Raw genomic sequence first — 17,972 nt, forward strand, 5'->3', positions numbered from 1 at the left:
ATTTATTTATTTATTTATTTATTTATTTATTTATTTTTAAACCATTTTTTTATACACATGAACATGCACACGCACACACGCGCACGCACACATCCATCCCTTGTGAGCTCCGTTGTGATAGCAAAAGCACTCCTGCCACAGCTGGAGTGAAACACCCCATTTTTTTTTAGGTGGGGACGGGCTCAGTTAGGCTATAGGAAACTCTTTCCATTGGGCTATAGGAAAGCCTATATAGTGTTCAGAACTACTATATAAGGTCTTGACCCCAGCTGGTGGCCATCAGTGCCTTAAGTATTAATTCCAAACACTTTGAGCCTAAGAGCTCTTGTGGGTCAATGGCTAAAGTCCTGGTCTGTGGAGTCAGAGGCTAGGGGTTTAAATCCCTGGGAGGAATTTTTTTGTTGTGGGAAGGTGCTCCATGGCTGCAAAATATAAAGGTTGGTTGCCAGTTGCCAAAAGGGGGGCCAGTTGAGGCTGCAATACTCCTCAAAGTTCAGTCCTAGGCAGGCTCTTTTTTGACCTTTTTTTTTTAAGTCCCAGGTAGGACTTAACCCACAGCCTCCGGCAGGGGGCTCACTCCAGGAGCTTAACTGTGGGTTAATGATGTTTTGAGGCCTCAGAATGCATTTTAATTTATTTCTATTGTTTCACAATTGCTTAGTTATGAGTAACTGCACTATAGGAGTAGGTGGATCTAGCTGTAATGGCTTACAATGGCCGTGATTACCCGCTCTAGTAATCATTGTCTCTGTTGGTATACAACTATGATGTACAACACCGGCCCTCAGTAAATTCCATGAATCCAATGTGGCCCCTGAGATGAAATGAGTTTGACACCCCTGCACTAGGTGTTAGCAATCCAGGCATTCAAGTCAACACCCATTGCACAGTCCCTGAAGATTTGGCAAGAAGGCAAGACAAACCTACCTACATATTTGTCAACTTTGCAGGTAAAAAGGAGCTGGCAGTGAGCTGGTCGCAACTGAATCCAGGAATCGAGAACCTTGAATCACTGAAACTTTTAATCAATATCTTGGTCATTTCCTTTCCCGAAAATGACCGTACCAAAGCTGGAGAAAATCGGAATATCTCTACCAATGAAGTGCAACTTGCACAAGAATTGGCAAGTCCCATCTATAAGAAGATTTCCAAGGAGACAGGTAAGGGGGCAACTCTCTCCTTTGGGGCTGCTCTTCATGAGCCTTGGAAGTTCTTAACCATTCTTGGGAATGTACACATAGCACTTCAGACAGCTGGAGATTCTGCATTTCCTGCTTCGGGTCCGCTCAACACACTGGGAAACAGGCTCCATCAGGCACCCTAAATCCGGCAGCTCCCAAATATGTTGATCCAGATCTCATTGGTGTCTAAGTCAGGGGTGTCAAAGACATTTTGTACCGAGGGCCGAATAGCATTGATTATGTCTGCTGAGGGCCAGAAGTGATGTCATTAGGCAGGAAGTGATGTCATTAAACAGGTCAGAACCAAAAATAAGCACTTTTTCCTCACTTAGGAATTCATTAGCTGCAAATGACAGAAGAGAAAGTATGGAAATCTCGATCATATTTCAAGATAGGGAGAGCCCAATTTTCATGTGGGCTGCCCTTTCAGCAGTAATACCTCAACACTGCTCAGCAGTTGAGAGCCTAACGGCCAGATAAAAAGGTTCCACAGTCCACATCCGGCCCCCGGGCCTTATGTTTGACACCCCTGTTCTAAGTGGTATCACTTTAGCATTCCCAAGTTTTCCACGTGACTGAATGTGCCTTCATCACAACCCAGCCTCCTTCAGTCCCCTTGTATAGGAAACTAGGCTAGACCCTTTGCTATCTAGTTTTCCTTGTGGGGTAATCTTTGCATGGAGGGGCAATAAGCTCTAGCGGTCTCCCACCCCCCACAATGGCTTCTTTGGCTTTTATAGGCAGTGTTTGGATTGATCCTGGTTTCCTCTTCTTTTTATTCTGAAGAAGAATCAATGTTCAGAAAACTCCATTGTCTCACTCCACATTTTGGGGACTAAAAGTCCTGCCCACCACTGCCAAAATCCCTTTCGCTTCCCCACTAGGCCACCAAAGCATGCCCTCCTTCTCATAGACTGCACATGGAGGCTATAAGCAGGGATGGGTACTTGAGTCCTGATTACTTGTCTCGAGTCCTGAAAACGTGTGTTTTTCTGCAATTCTTGTCAACTTCAGTCACCAATGTCACTGCTCTGGTTGTGACTTGTGGCAGTGACTTGGAAAATAGTCACGATCGCAAGTGCTCAAGTCAAGTAGTCATGTGATATTTGTGCCTGCAAATCAGTTTTGTGCCTGTGTGTGCTTGCTTGCTTTTCCCTGAGAGTGGAACACTGGTCTGGATATCACCAGTCACCTGCTTGCTTCCTTCAGTGATGGCCGGCAGAGGTGGACTTGTTGCTCCCCTTGATTCTGCTGTGAGAAAGAGTCTGTTGGAGTGCTCCATGGTAGCAGATCTCTCAGGGGTTACCCAGCAGGGCCTGTTGCAGGTATTCTGATTAATGGGATCACTACCGGAAAAGCAAGCAGGGGGCAAAAAGGCAGGATGGGTGAGCCAATGGAGGGGCTGACAGTGGCCAATTCAATGAGAGACACTCAAGGCCATAGAGCTGTAAGCAGAATGAAAGGAGAGAATGAGAATGGGCGGCTTTGGGCCTGACAAGGGTTTCTGTATTCCCAGATGACAGCCACGGTGTGTCTGCTGATTCCAGCACCTTTGACTTAACCCCACCTGCCCCAAACTCCATCAAAGGACTCCGGTTCTCCCCTGCAGTACCTGAGCGAAAACTGATGCAGTTGGTGAGGAGCCCCAGACAAGCCCAGAAGCAATACCCCTCTGCACACCTGGACCTTTTCTAGCATCTCTGAGAATTTCCAGAAAGGCAGGTAAGGGTGACAGGTTTTCTTCTGCTGAGAAGGTCTGTGGGATGGGCAGTCAATCAATACGAGCGAATGTTCACCAGCCATCCAAGACCAAGACCCATGATTCTCTGGACAGAATCCCTGACATTTAACCTGGCACAGAACTGAGACAAATTCACATTATCAACATACCAGGCAGAATTGGGGTTTATGAGGAAAGTGGAGGAGGAGTTTGATTTGGCTTTAAAAGAGCATTTCAGTTCCTGTTTCTGAATGAAAACCAGGCTGGAGTGGAGCTGACTCTCACCTTTCCCAGGTGCCCCTGTCCACCTGAGGGAGGGAAGCTACTGAGAAAAACAGGAGGACTCTGGGAATCCCTCCTGCAGCTTCCGGGGACCGAACCCCCCTAATGGGGAATACGGGAGAAACGTTCTGTCCCTAAATGTGTGTGGAGAGTTCATCACTGAGCTCTGCTGTCCTGCATAACCCCCTCAGGTTCACTGATGGCAGTTGCCCCTCCTTCATGTGGGGACGGTCGCATCTCCTCCCTTCCAGACCCCCTTTCCACACATTCCTTCCACTGATTTGACCTGCACTGAATAAGCCTTGTCTTCCTTTTTCCTGCCACTCTTTTCTCCTCTCCAAAAGCCAAAAGAATGCCTTCCAGTGTCTTCTTCTACACATCCCATGAGAAGATCATCCATCTTGATGCAACAGCTGACCCTCACCTGCAGCCAAGACCCAGGCCCAAGAACTGCAGACTGTCCTCATCCAGCATTACGTCCCCTTCACTCTTCCCCACTCTTCTCTAGAATCATCACATAGTTTCCCGCATGTCTGTGTGGCCCACGACTGAATAAAGGAGACCCCCCCTGCAGATATCGTTGAGTGTGATCTCTTTTAGGAGTTCCAGTGACTTGCATGGGATGGGTGGATGGGAACTGGGGGGAAGGGTCTACTATATGTTAACAAATGACCGCAGGGCATGGTTGCCATCAGGGGGCAAAGTATTTACAAGTATCCCATTTTCTTCCTCTCACTTTTCTGTCAGAGAGCTCAGAGCTGCACTTGTGGGGTCACTCCATTGTATGATCCTCACATCCTTCCCAAGAGGGAAATGGGGGAGGAGGAGAGGAAGGAGGGGAGCGAGACAGTGTTCAGAGAGTGAGCGAGCTTCACAGCTGTGTTGTGCCTCTACCCCAAATCACAAACCCCTGGGCCAACATTCTGAGGCTCCTGATTCATCCTGGCTTCTCTCTGCACATGCTCAGAAGGGCACTCTTTTCTTTGCATGGTGTGGAATTCAGAAGCAGAGAGACAGCCAGGACCTTCATAAATCTTTGTGTTTCTGCAGCTTGTCCCACATTTTCCATGGGGTTCCATTCCAGGGTATAAGGAAACCCACGGAGAATGAAATCTGTGGATCTCGGGGCCCTGTAATCCTCGGGGGGGGGTAGAAAAGGTGCTACAGGGAAACCTGTGGCTCTCTGCTTGGTGAGGGTGGCCTTGTGTGGTGCTTCTGCAAAGCATTGCAGAGATACAGATTGGGAAACAGGTTGAATGAGAGGAACATGAACAGACCTCGTTTCAGGAGGCTTCACACCTGAGGCCTCATTCAACCTTCTGACTGCACAAACCAACTAGACCACCAGGCTGCTTTTGGCATTGATCTGGGTGGCACCACGTAGTGGCTTGCTGGCCAACCCCCACCCCAAACGCTCCAGCAACACCATATAACCTGCCCTGGCTGTGGGGCTCAGACAGCCCTATGGGATCCCACCATGCCCTGCAGCACCTTTTTACAGTTTGTAAAAATAATACCAGTCAATGTGTCATTTAATTAATTCTGAATACGTTTCTCTTTCCATTTTTGTGGTTGCTGACTGGAATTCTTACAACTGAAGGAAAACAATAAGCAACCTCCCCCCCCCCCTTAAGAAAAAATGAGAAGAAGAAACACATTTAGGCTCAGTTAAAACCATGACTAAATGGCCCAGTCATGGCACCAAGTTAGGCAGGACTCAGAGGTGTCCAGGAGGAATGTGCCACCCCAGATAGAAAAGGCTTGGCAGGCAAGTTTTGCTCACACACTGTGGCTGTCAGAATGCCATAGTCTGGTTACCCTGAATTGAGATGAATTACTGCCCTGGGAATGGAGAGCAATTTTGCCTTCCCTTGCGAGATGCAGCTTGGCTCAGTTACTTGAGACACCTGCTGTGGAACAGTTCCCTGATGGAACACTAGCCTGGACAGTGAAATTGTTAGGGACAGAAGGGTCAATTTTGTAGCTATCCTGAGCAGTGCCAACCTCTGGGGGGTGCAGAAATTCCTGCAGATGCCTCTGCAGGGTTCCCCAAGCCTCAGAAAGCGTAAAAAAAAGATCAGAACCCACTTCCGGTTTTGACACTGCAGTGACTCTCTGGGGCCAGCGGGAGGGGGTGGTTCCATTATGGCAGAGGCAATGTGCACAGGGGTCGTGGGTTGGCAATGCGCCCCTGGCTGCTGGTCCTGCTGCTAACCCTGGTTACGGATCTGGAAATATAAGATGGGTCTCTCTGAACACTTGAAAATCAGAGCAAGGCAGGTCTGAAATGGAAAGGCAAAACAGCACTGCAGAGAGATGGCAGCTCAGGCAGGGAAGCCTCCCAAAAGCCACGTCTGCAAGTCTTCATTTACTTGTTGACTTTTTTGGCTTCACAGTCATGACGTGTGACTTTCAATTAAGTGATTTAATTATTGCTTCTGTGAACAAGATCTTCTTTGGCGCAGCAGGTGCACCTTTCCCACCCTCCTTCAGACAGAGCATTCAGAAACGCAACAATTAATTCACCTGCTGTGCACGGAGGCAGTCTTTTCTCTGCCACCTCTATATTCTCTTCGTGTCCAAATGGAGAATGTGGAGTTGCAGGAGAGGCTGAGCCGGATCCCATTCCGGTCATGCTGACAAGCCCAGACCCCTCCAAGGACTTCCAGTGATAGCAGCAAAGGCAAAACACAGGTTTGCCTTGCAGTTAGTGACAAAGGGCACAATCCGAACCAGGTCTACTCAGAAGTAGGTTCCATTGGGTTCAATGGGACTTACTTCCAGGAAAGTGAGGTGAGGATGCAGCCAAAGAAGATCTCTCATGGGGTGGGCAGGAAGACAAATCCTTGTGCCCTTGTTATGTGAAATTAAACTCTGGGTGTGGGGACCAAGTGCACTGGCTGAAGACACAACTAGGGGCTGGCATGAAATGAGGAGAAAGGTTAGGCCAGTGTTTCTCAAACTCTGGATCAGGACCCACTAGGTGGGTCATGAGCCAATTTCAGGTGGGTCCCCATTCATTTCAATATTTTACTTTTAACATAATAGACTTGATACTACCATGGCATGTGACTGCATTTGGGAAAATGTGACAGAGATGTACTTATAACAAACTACTATCTATGTTCTTTTAACAGTGATAGTCAATGGGACTTACTCCTGGGTAAGTGTGGGTAGGATTGCAGGTGAGATTATGAAAAATTTTCCTGCTTGACGATGTCGCTTCTGGCCATGACATCACTTCCGGTGGCAGATTCTCATTCTAAAAAGTGGGTCCTGGGGCTATATGTGTGAGAACCACTGGGCTGGGCTATTATGTTACTAAGGACTCCAGAGCTGGTTTGGGGGAATGAGGGCCCAATCTTGAGCCCTGTGCGTCGGCTCACCGCTGGCATGCACTGCTGCAAACATGCCAAAAGGCACATGTGCAAGACTGACTGTGGGCTTAGTACCAGAGCTAGTCCAGAGCAAGCTCCTTGTTGGGTTACGTGGCCCAACACATACGAACATAAGAACAGCCTCACTGGATCAGGCCATAGGCCCATCTAGTCCAGCTTCCTGTATCTCACAGCGGCCCACCAAATGCCCCAGGGAGCACACCAGATAACAAGAGACCTCATCCTGGTGCCCTCCCTTGCATCTGGCATTCTGACATAGCCCATTTCTAAAATCAGGAGGTTGCACATACACAACATGGCTTGTAACCCGTAATGAATTTTTCATCCAGAAACTTGTCCAATCCCCTTTTAAAGTCGTCCAGGCCAGACACCATCACCATATCCTGTGGCAAGGTGTTCCACAGACCAACCACATGCTGAGTAAAGAAATATTTTCTTTTGTCTGTCCTAAATCTCCCAACACTCAATTTTAGTGGATGACTCCTAGTTCTGGTGTTATGTGAGAGTGGAAAGAGCATCTCCTTATCCACTCTGTCCATCCCCTGCATAATTTTGTATGTCTCAATCATGTCCTCCCTCAGGCGCCTCTTTTCTAGGCTGAAGAGGCCCAAACGCCGTAGCCTTTCTTCATAAGGAAGGTGCCCCAGCCCAGCAATCATCTTAGTCACTTTCTTTTGCCCTTTTTCCATTTCCACTATGTCCTTTTTGAGATGTGGAGGCCAGAACTGGACACAATTCTCCAGGTGTGGCCTTACCATCGATTTGTACAATGGCATTATAAAATTAGCCGTTTTGTTCTCAATACCTTTTCTAATGATCCCAAGCATAGAATTGGCCTTCTTTAGTGCCGCCGCACATTGGGTGGACACTTTCATTGACTTGTCCACCAACACCCCAAGATCTCTCTCCTGATCTGTCACAGACAGCTCAGAACCCATCAGCCTATATCTAAAGTTTTGATTTTTTGCCCCAGTGTGCATGAGCTTACACTTACTGACATTGAAGCACATCTGCCATTTTGCTGCCCATTCTGCCAGTCTGGAGAGATCCGTCTGGAGCTCCTCACAATCACTTCTGGTCTTCACCACTCGGGAAGGTTTGGTGTCGTCTGCAAACTTAGCCACTTCACTGCTCAACCCTGTCTCCAGGTCATTTATGAAGAGGTTGAAAAGCACCGGTCCCAGGACAGATCCTTGGGGCACACCGCTTTTCACTTCTTTCCATTGTGAAAATTGCCTATTGACCCCACAGGTCTCCTTGATTCTGTGCTGGCTAAAGAGACACCACAGAATGGATCAGTCCCATTGTGGGGCTACTTCCCTTCCCCCAAGGAGTCACTAGTGACTGCCTGGCATGTTTAGGATGCTGCAGCAGCCATTTTCGGCACCACAGCAGCACTGCGCGCCAGGTGCCTCAGAATTGGGCTGTGAGTGAATTACACAACTCTGTACGAACAGAGATCTTAGACTGGATAACAAACCAGCATATTGCAGAAAATCCCTTAAGAAAGAGACAGAGGGCCCGATCCTATTCAGCTGTTCAGCTCTGTTGCAGCTGTGCAAATGGTGAGAGTTGCATCCTGCAGTTGGAGGGGCAGTCACGGAGGCCTCCTCAAGGGAAGGGAATGCTTGTTTGGGCACCAGAAAGAATAAAGATGTGGCAAACCCCAGGTCCAGGCACCGTGAATCAATCAATTGGCAGGTTCCTGAATGTTCTGTCCCAGGGCGTGTGGGAAAGGTGCAAAGATGATCTTGTTCACATAAGCAATAATTAAATCACTTGTTTGTCATGTCTGTAAAGTCACAAGCTGTGATGGGAAAGAAAGGACATTGCAGCTTGAAAGGTATTCTTCTGGCTGCTTCCCACCAATCCATGTATGTCTTATGAGAACAGGATAGTAAAATCTCTGGTCCAATGGGAAGATGCAGTACAAATGGGAGTGAGGTGTGCCATTCTTTTTGAAATAAGACCCCCACAGGGAACCAGGAATATCCATGTGTGTTGTCCCTTTCTTTAGTTAGCACGTTTGCATATCACCCTTATGGCCATAGGGACACTCTGAACCCTCAGCAACAAAAAGAGAAATAATATTCTGGATCAATTAAAACCATGACTATAAAATGGACAAAAACCATCTAGGATGCAGTGCACCATTTCTCTTTCTCCTCAGGGGGACAGGTGGAGTAGTGGCATAGCCAGAGGGGGTGCAAAGCCCTAAGTTTTGAAGGGAGCCACACTGCAGTAAGCAAGGGGCCCCTCCCACTCTCCTTTGGAGCCATTTCATGTGGGGAGCAAAACAGAGGCTTATGCCCCTTGCATCCTGCAAAACATAGGAAAATAGTCGCAACCACAAGTGCTCGAGTCATGTTGTCTTGTGATTTTGTGCCTTCGACTTGCTTTTGTGCCTGTGTGTGCTTGCTTGCTTTTCCCTGAGAGTGGAACACTGGCCTGGATATCACTAGATACCTCCTTGCTTCCTTCAGTGATGGCCGGCAGAGGGGGACTTGTTGCTCCCCTTGATTCAGCTGTGAGAAAGAGTCTGTTGGAGTGCTCCAAGGTAGCAGATCCCTCTGGGGTTACCCAGCAGGGCCTGTTGCAGGTATTCTGGTTAATGGGATCACTACTGGAAAAGCAAGCAGGGGGCAAAAAGGCAGGATGTGTGAGCCAGTGGAGGGGCTGGCAGTGGTCAATTCAATGAGAGACACTCAAGACCATGGAGCTGTAAGCAGAAGGAAAGGAGAGAATGAGGATGGGCGGCTTTGGGCTTGACAAGGGTTTCTGTATTCCCAGATGACAGCCACGGTGTGTCTGCTGATTCCAGCACCTTTGACTTAACTCCACCTGCCCCAAACTCCATCAAAGGACTCCGGTTCTCCCCTGCAGTTCCTGAGCGAAAACTGATGCAGTTGGTAAAGAGCCCCAGCCAAGCCCAGAAGCAACAGCCCTCTGCACACCTGGACCTTTTCTAGCATCTCTGAGAATTTCCAGAAAGGCAGGTAAGGGTGACAGGTTTTCTTCTGCTGAGAAGGTCTGTGGGATGGGCTGTCAATCAATAAGAGCAAATGTTCAGCAGCCATCCAAGACTAAGACCCAGGATTCTCTGGGCAGAATCCCTGACATTTAACCTGGCACAGAACTGAGACAAATTCATATTATCAACATACCAGGCAGAATTGGGGTATATGAAGAAAGATGTGGAGGAGTTTGATTTGGCTTTAAAAGAGCATTTCAGTTCCTATTTCTGAATGAAAACGAGGCTTGAGTAGAACCGACTCTCACCTTTCCCAGGTGCCCCTGTCCACCTGAGAGAGGGAAACTACTGGGGAAAACAGGAGGACTCTGGGAATCCCTCCTGCAGCTTCCGTGGACCGAACCCCCCTCATGGGGAATACGGGGGAAACGTTCTGTCCCTAAATGTGTGTGGAGAGCCCATCACTGAGCTCTGCCGTCCTGCATAACCCCCTCAGGATCACTAATGGCAGTTGCCCCTCCTTCGTGTGGGGAAAGTTGCATCTCCTCCCTTCCAGACCCCCTTTCCACACATTCATTCCACTGATTTGAACTGCACTAAATAAGCCTTGTCTTCCTTTCTTCCTGCCACTCTTTTCCTCTCTCCACAAGCCAAAAGAACACCTTCTCTTTGTCCTGAATAAGTCCACGATAGGCCTAAGTGGGCACGAGAAACCTGAACCAAACTACGAGAAAGTGTAACTGAGAAGTTGCTAGCAGTTCCCAGCTGCAGTAATGTGGGTCAATCAACAAAGAGGAAGGAATGTGTTGTCTCTCCTTTGATGGCCGGGAAGGACAGATAACAGGAATTAGGACCAATTGGAATGCTAGCACCTTAGCAGACAGAGAGTGGCCTTAGCAAGGGTAATGGAGTGCAGCTGTGGATCTCCAGTTGGGAGGAGTAAGAACTACAGGGGCTAGCAACAAGACCAACTTCCGGAAGGTTCTGTTCATCAAGGGTTCTGATTGGACAGTCTAATAATTATGAAGTCGCCTCAGTACTATTAGCATAAGAGGTATAACAATGAGTGCCCACGGGGGTGTACGGGAAATTCCCTCTTGGACGGAGTGTCTCGGGTGCCACGATCTGCACACGTGTAAGCTCCATTGTCCATCATGGGCACCTGGCCCCATAGGTAGTCCTGGAGCTAAGTGATCTACAAGAGTAACTGACCCAGGTGAGAGATAGGGATGAATAGAGATAGCCAGCTAGCTTTATTATTTTATTGCTGATATGTTTCCTAGAGGTTTATGCCTCTAGCATTTGCTGCCTTATTGTAGATTGTGTAACCTTATGTACTTAATAAACTAAAATATCTTTTACTAAGTTGTTTCATTGTCTGTTGGGGACAAAGGTTCAGAATCCTGCCTAGCCGTTCAGCAAGCTACCAAGTGCTCCTTGAGGTCTAGTAACTTGAGGACCGAGGCTTTATTTGGAGAAAGAGCTCAGCGCCTGCAAGGGATAGCATTAAGCCTAGAGGGTCTCAGGGTCCCTGGACTGAGGCACTGGCATGTACAGGGTGGTGGCAGTACTACCGGGCAAGGGGCCTTGAGGGTTTTAAGGTTCAAAAACCAAGAACCCTAAGTCTCCAACCCCTTTTTTTTATGACACCCTTATCTTGCTTTAGGGTAAACAAGAAAGAAAGGAACTGCTTCTAGCCCCTCATCCTTCAGCCACTTCTCCCACCCCTTCAACCCAACATATTTCTCTCTAGACCTTCTTTAACCCCTTAGACATTCTTGACTTGACCTGCTTTAGTGACCTGTTTGTGACCCAGCCCTCTAGCCCAGCCAGCTCAGACTCCCTGCTTGGATCACTTCCGCTCACCTGTTGATCACCTTTGCAATCAGGATCCTATTAAGCAGGAAACACTCCCGACTTGTCCTTGCTCTGTATATCCCATGTTCTCTGCTATTTAGGGCCCCTTGCCAAGATTTGTCCACGGAAATCAGGGGTGGCACATTCCTCCCTGACACATGTGAGTCCTACCTCTGTTTGTGCCATCTCTGGCATTCTCACAATGGATGGAGAACACTCAGCAACCAAAAAATCAAATCAAATCACAAAGAAACACATTCAGGATCAATGGAAAACCATGACTAGAAAAGCAAAAGAAGCCATTCTGGGGGAGGCATGCGTGCTTCTTGCATGCAAAGATTGCCCCTCCACAATTTAAACCAGGCATTCAAGTTGGAATCCTGGCCCATCTCATGGGCAGGCAGGCATTGAACTACTGCGTGGGGAGCTGTTGGCATTTGGTGATAAATAAGCCACATTTAGCTCCTGCTATCTGCCCCCCTCCACAATTTATTTCATACTAATTGTTATCTAGTGGGTCCATGCGAATGAAGGAAGGCTTAGAGATAACAGCTCAATACGATTATTCCATCTTCAGAAGAGGACCTGGCAAGGAATCTGACACAAGGCAAACACCCCTGGCTTTTAGACCTTTAGCTCTGCCCAGACTCCCCATGATGGGTGCAATTGAAACCTTAACTAGATGGCCAATCGGATGGTAGGATTTCGATCCTGCATAACCTGCATACATAACACGAATAATACGCAGTTGGCCCTAAGAGGGAAAATGAATCTGAACCTGAGGCCCACCGGAAGGCTGGAGAGCTGCACTCACCTCTATCTTGCTGTGCAGGAGGAAGAGGCAGGCTGAGCCCAGGAGCGAGGAGCCCCACAAGCAGGAGGAAAGTGCTGGATGGCATGGTTGGATCCCGCAGGGTACTGTGAGTCCAGCAGCCGGGGCAGCTTATAGAGTGTTCCAGGATGAGTTTGGGGTGGGGGTTGGCCAGAAATTGCCTACGTGGCGCCACCCAGACAGGGCTGACAAGACATTGGCAAAAGCATCCTGGTGGTCTTGTTGGTTTGTGCCGTCAAAATGCTGAATGAGGCCACTTAGTGAGGTGGGAAGCCCAACATGACACGTGCCTTTCTTTCGTTGGCACTGGCCTTCCCTGTAAAGAACACCCACAAACTGCTGCTCAAGGACACCTTGATAATATTCAGCTTTTATGAGGCACAAACCAAAGATCATAGACAGAAGCTGCTCATCCTGGAGTGCCGCTGGCATGTGCCTCTAATGCAGGCTCCTTTACAGTCTATGAGATGAGTCTGCAGAAACTCCAACACTCACCGCTGCAGACCTGCAGACCAACAAACTATTTTATTATCCTGCAATAAAGTCCTTTCTTTCCTTAATATCTTTATTATCCTGCAAGCTGCAATGTCCTTTCTTTCCCATCATGTCTTGTGACTTTACAGACATAACAAACAAGCTATTTAATTACTGCTTATGTGAACAAGATCATCTTTGGCGCAGTGGATGCACCTTTCCCGCACTCCCTGGGACAGAACGTGAATTAGATGAATTCCAAGCCAATTGCATTGATCTGGGGTCGGCAACCTGCGGCTCTAGAGCCACATGCGGCTCTTTCAGCTCTCTGCTGCGGCTCCAGACTCCTGGTGAAAGTGGTGGCACTCGCTGTTCTGGAGCGCGGCCATTTTGTGGAGGCAGAGAGGAAGAGGCGAGGCTGGTCGGAGAAGCGTGGGGAAAGGGCACCTTGTTAGAGCCAGAGTTGGGGGCTGCTCTTGGGCTGCACTACTGGGGCTGACTACTGAGTAGACAGGGAGAGGATCCGCTCTCAAGTTGCTCTGCTGTCCACGCATCCCTGGGAGTAAGCCCCGTTGACTCTCCTGGGGCTGACTTCTGAGTAGGCAGGGAGAGGATCCGCTTGAAGGCTGCTCTCCTGTCCACACATTCCTGGGAGTGAGCCCCATTGACTCTCCTGGGGCTGACTTGTGAGTAGGCAGGGAGAGGATCCACTTGCAGGCTGCACTCCTGTCCACACATCCCTGGAAGGGAGCCCCGTTGACTCTCCCGGGGCTGACTTCTGAGTAGGCAGGGAGAGGAGGGGCTATGAGGCTGCTGTACCCTCCACACTTTCCTGGGAGTGAGCCTCCGTTGACTCTACTGGGACTTTCTAAAGTCTCTCTAAAATCTTTGAAATAGAAAATCAGCAGCATCACCATTAGACTTGCACTACAATGGACAGTGTGCTGTGTGCACCAAGATGAACTTCTGCAGCAGCTGCAGCCCCAACTGTGTCCCTGAACTCCTACACACTCCTTCATGGTTGTGGCCTCCACAAGCCTAATTGCTACTGTAGCAAAAGATATTTTAGTTTATTAAGTACATAAGGTTACACAGTCTACAATAAGGCAGCAAATGCTAGAGGCATAAACCTCTAGGAAACATATCAGCAATAAAATAATAAAGCTAGCTGGCTATCTCTATTCATCCCTATTTCTCACCTGGGTCAGTTACTCTTGTAGATCTCTTAGCTCCAGGGTTAGCTCCATGGACAATGGAGCTTACACAAGTGCAGATCGTGGCACCCGAGACTCTCCCTCCAAGAGGGAACTTCCCACACACCCCAGGCACTCATTGTTATACCTCTTATGCTAATAGTACTGAGGCGACTTCATAATTATTAGACTGTCCAATCAGAACCCTTGAAGAACAGAACCTTCCGGAAGTTGGTCTTGTTGCTAGCCCCTCGTAGTTCTTACCCCTGCCAGCTGGAGATCCACAGCTGCACTCCATCACCCTTGTTGAGGCCACTCTCTGTCTGCTAATGTGCTAGCATTCCAAGTGGTCCTAATTCCTGTTATCTGTCCTTCCTGCCCAACAAAGGAGAGACAACACATTCCTTCCTCTTGGTTGATTGACCCACATTCCTGCAGCTGGGAACTGCTAGCAACTTCTCAGTTACACTTTCTTAGTTTGGTTCAGGCTTCTCATGCCCACTTAGGCCTAACCTGGACTTACTCAGGATAAAGGAAGTAGTTGAACACAGCTGGGAAACATCTATCAGAGTCACAAACTGGAAGCCCTTTTCGGGAGGTCCCAGGTGGCCACCAGGCTCTGTTTTCCTATCTAGTCACCTGAGGTGTATGTACCAGAGATCTCCTGCACAATGTATATGAGGTCTATAAGGAGAGTGTCTGGGGTCACTTTCTCTCTCCTGCCTTCTGGAATGCTGACCTTCAGGCTCTGTACGTAGAAGAGGGAACATGGTAGATAGATGACGTTAGAGCTTTTGTTAGTTTATTTGCTGCGGGATATCCCCTGAATGTTTTATTTTGGAGAGCATTTGTTCTCCTTATGCAATTTTATTACTCTGAGTAGACCCCTTTTAAGATGAGCTTGGATTTGCTTGGGTGGATCTCAAGGCATACTGAGTCTACATCCTGAAGCCTTAGGTAAGACTTGGCTAATTTGGGGTTGTTTAAAGGTATATTGGCTCTTTTGCCTGGGGCCCCGAGTAAGGGAGTGCGCACAGGCAATGGTGGCAGTAAGTAGCAGAGTCTTTGAATGGGATAAGGTCTGAGCGAAACCTGTAGGAGGGGGCTGGGAGACAGAGTTCCTGAGAGCCAGCTGACTGGGGTGCTGTGCTGAAAGAGTTAACACTTTTGTTGGACATAGTTCTGTCCCCTGCTCCTGAAGTTGGGCTGTCTCAAATCAGAGAGAGGCTAACCCAAACTCAGCTACTGTTACATGGGGGGTTTGATATGGGTGTTTTTAACCTTTAGGTCAGGGGTGTCAAACATACAGCCCACGGGCCAGATACAGACCGTGGAGCCTTTTCCGGTGGTCCTTGTGCTCTGGGGGAGTTCTGGGGCCGCCCCACCGCTGCGAGCTCCAACTGTGACCGGAGCAGAGCTCCAGTTGCATCCAGAGGAGCATTCTGAGGGTCATGGTGGTCGCGCATGGCACCCCCGGTCTTCATTATGATGTTTTGAGGCCTTGGAGTGCTGTTCCGAAGCTTGCAGTGACTTGCAAGTAGCAAGAAAAATAAATAGCACAACAGTGATGCATTTGTATGTATTTCTATTGTTTCACAATTGCTTAGTTGTGAGTAACAGCACGATGTCTCTGTTGGCATACAAATATGATGTACAACACCGACCCTCAGTAAATTCCATGAATCCAAAGTGGTCCCCGAGACACCCCTGCTCTAGGTGTCAGCAATCCAGGAGTTAAAGTCTGTGCCCATCGCCCAGTCCCTGAAGATTTGTATTTGAACAGGCAAGCCAAACTCACTTGCATAGTGGTCAACTTGGCAGGTAAAAAGGAACTGGCAGTGAGCTGGTCGCAATTGAATCCAGGAATCCTGAACCTTGAACCACTGCATTTTAGTCATCGCATCAAGGTCAAGATCATTTTCGCTCCCATAAATGACTGTACCAAAGCTGGAGAAAATCGGAATATCTCAACCAACGAAGTGCAACTTGCACAAGAATTGGCAAATCCCATCTATTTGCGCTTGGAAGTTCTTAACCATTCTTGGGAACGTACACATAGCACTTCAGACAGGTGGAGGTTCTTCATTTACTGCTTCAGTACCTCTCAACACACTGGGAAACAGGCTGCATCAGGCACCCTAAATCTGGCAGCTCCCAAATATGTTGCTCCAGATTGCATTTGTGTCTAAGTCAGGGGCGTCAAAATCATTTCGTACCGAGGGCCAAATAGCATTCATGATGTCTGCTGAGGGCCAGAAGTGATGCAATTAGGCAGGTAGTGATGTCATTAAACAGGTCAGAACCAAAAATAAGCACTTTTTCCTCACTTAGGAATTCATTAGCTGCAAATGACTGAAGAGAAAGTATGCAAATCTTTGTAAGTACTCAAATGATGCAAATGATTGTAAATGATTGTATGCTCAAATGATGCAAGTAATTGTAAGTGCTCAAGTAACGAAGTCTTCTGATTTTTGTGCCTGCGACTTGGTTTTTTGCCTGTGTGTGCTTGCTTGCTTTTCCCTGAGAGTGGAACACTGACCTGGATATCAGCAGTCACCTGCCTGCTTCCGTCAGTGATGGCCGGCAGAGGTGGACTTGTTGCTCCCCTTGATTCTGCTGTGAGAAAGAGTCTCTTGGAGTGCTCCAAGGTAGCGGATCCCTCTGGGGTCACCCAGCAGGGCCTGTTGCAGGTATTCTGATTAATGGGATCACTACTGGAAAAGCAAGCAGGGGGTAAAAAGGCAGGATGGGTGAGCCCGTGGAGTGGCTGGCAGTGGTCAGTTCAATGAGAGACACTCAAGGCCATGGAGCTGTAAGCAGAATGAAAGGAGAGAATGAGGATGGGCGGCTTTGGGCCTGACAAGGGTTGCTGTATTCACCAGATGACAGCCACGGTGTGCCTGCTGATTCCAGCACCTTTGACTTATCTCGACCTGCCCCAAACTCCATCAAAGGACTCTGGTTCTCCCGTGCAGTACCTGAGCGAAAACTGATGCAGTTGTTGAGGAGCCCCAGCCAAGCCCAGAAGCAACACCACTCTGCACACCTGGACCTGTTCTAGCATCTCTGAGAATTTCCAGAAAGGCAGGTAAGGGTGACAGGTTTTTTTCTGCTAAGGTCTGTGCGATGGGCTGTCAATCAAGAAGAGCGAATGTTCAGCAGCCATCCAAGACCAAGACCCAGGATTGTCTGGGCAGAAGCTGGAACAGGGCTGGCTCCCCCTTTTTTAATTATTTCTATTAATTTAATTTAACGATTTAGTTATTTCAATTTGCTTGATGATGTCACTTCTGGCCGTGACATCACTTCCAATGGGTCCCGGTGCTAAAAGTTTGAGAACTGCTGCAATAAGGTGTTAGTAAGTTGACACTCGGGATTGGGGGTTGTGTGTGTGTGTGACACCACTAGTGACCAAAATCATTAAAATCACAGTTTGCAAAAATTATACCATCACGATATATCAGTCAATGCGTCTTTTCATGCAGAATGCAATGAAACAAACCAAATTGAAATATCTGTGTTCTCTCCAAAGGTACAGCCAAAAAACCTGTGGGAGCCAGTGATGGTACTTCACCACGCCCACCACCTGAGGCATTGCCCCGCCCACTGCATGGGGTGACGCGCAGGCCTCCCACATCGGGTGACGCCACTGAGGAGTCCCCTCCCCCCAAATGGCTGATTATGCTTTTCTAGTCACAGTTTTAATTAATTCTGAATATGTTTCTCTTTCCATTTTTGTAGTTGCTGACTGGAATTCTTACAATGAAGGAAAACACTAAGCAACCTCCCCCCCCCCCCTCAAAAACATGAAAATAGAAACACATTTAGAATAAATTAAAACCATGACTAAATGGCCCAGTCATGGCACCAAGTTAGGCAGGGCTCAGAGATGTCAGGGAGGAATGTGCCACCCCAGATAGAAAAGGCTTGGGGGGCAGCTTTTTCTCACACACTGTGGCTGTCAGAATGCCTTAGTCTGGTTACCCTGAATTCAGATGAATTACTGCCCTGGGAATGGAGAGCAATTTAGCCTTCCTTTGCGAGATGCAGCTTGGCTCAGTTAC

This window comes from Tiliqua scincoides, chromosome 5, assembly GCF_035046505.1.
Source record: "Tiliqua scincoides isolate rTilSci1 chromosome 5, rTilSci1.hap2, whole genome shotgun sequence".
NCBI classification, from domain to species: domain Eukaryota; kingdom Metazoa; phylum Chordata; class Lepidosauria; order Squamata; family Scincidae; genus Tiliqua; species Tiliqua scincoides.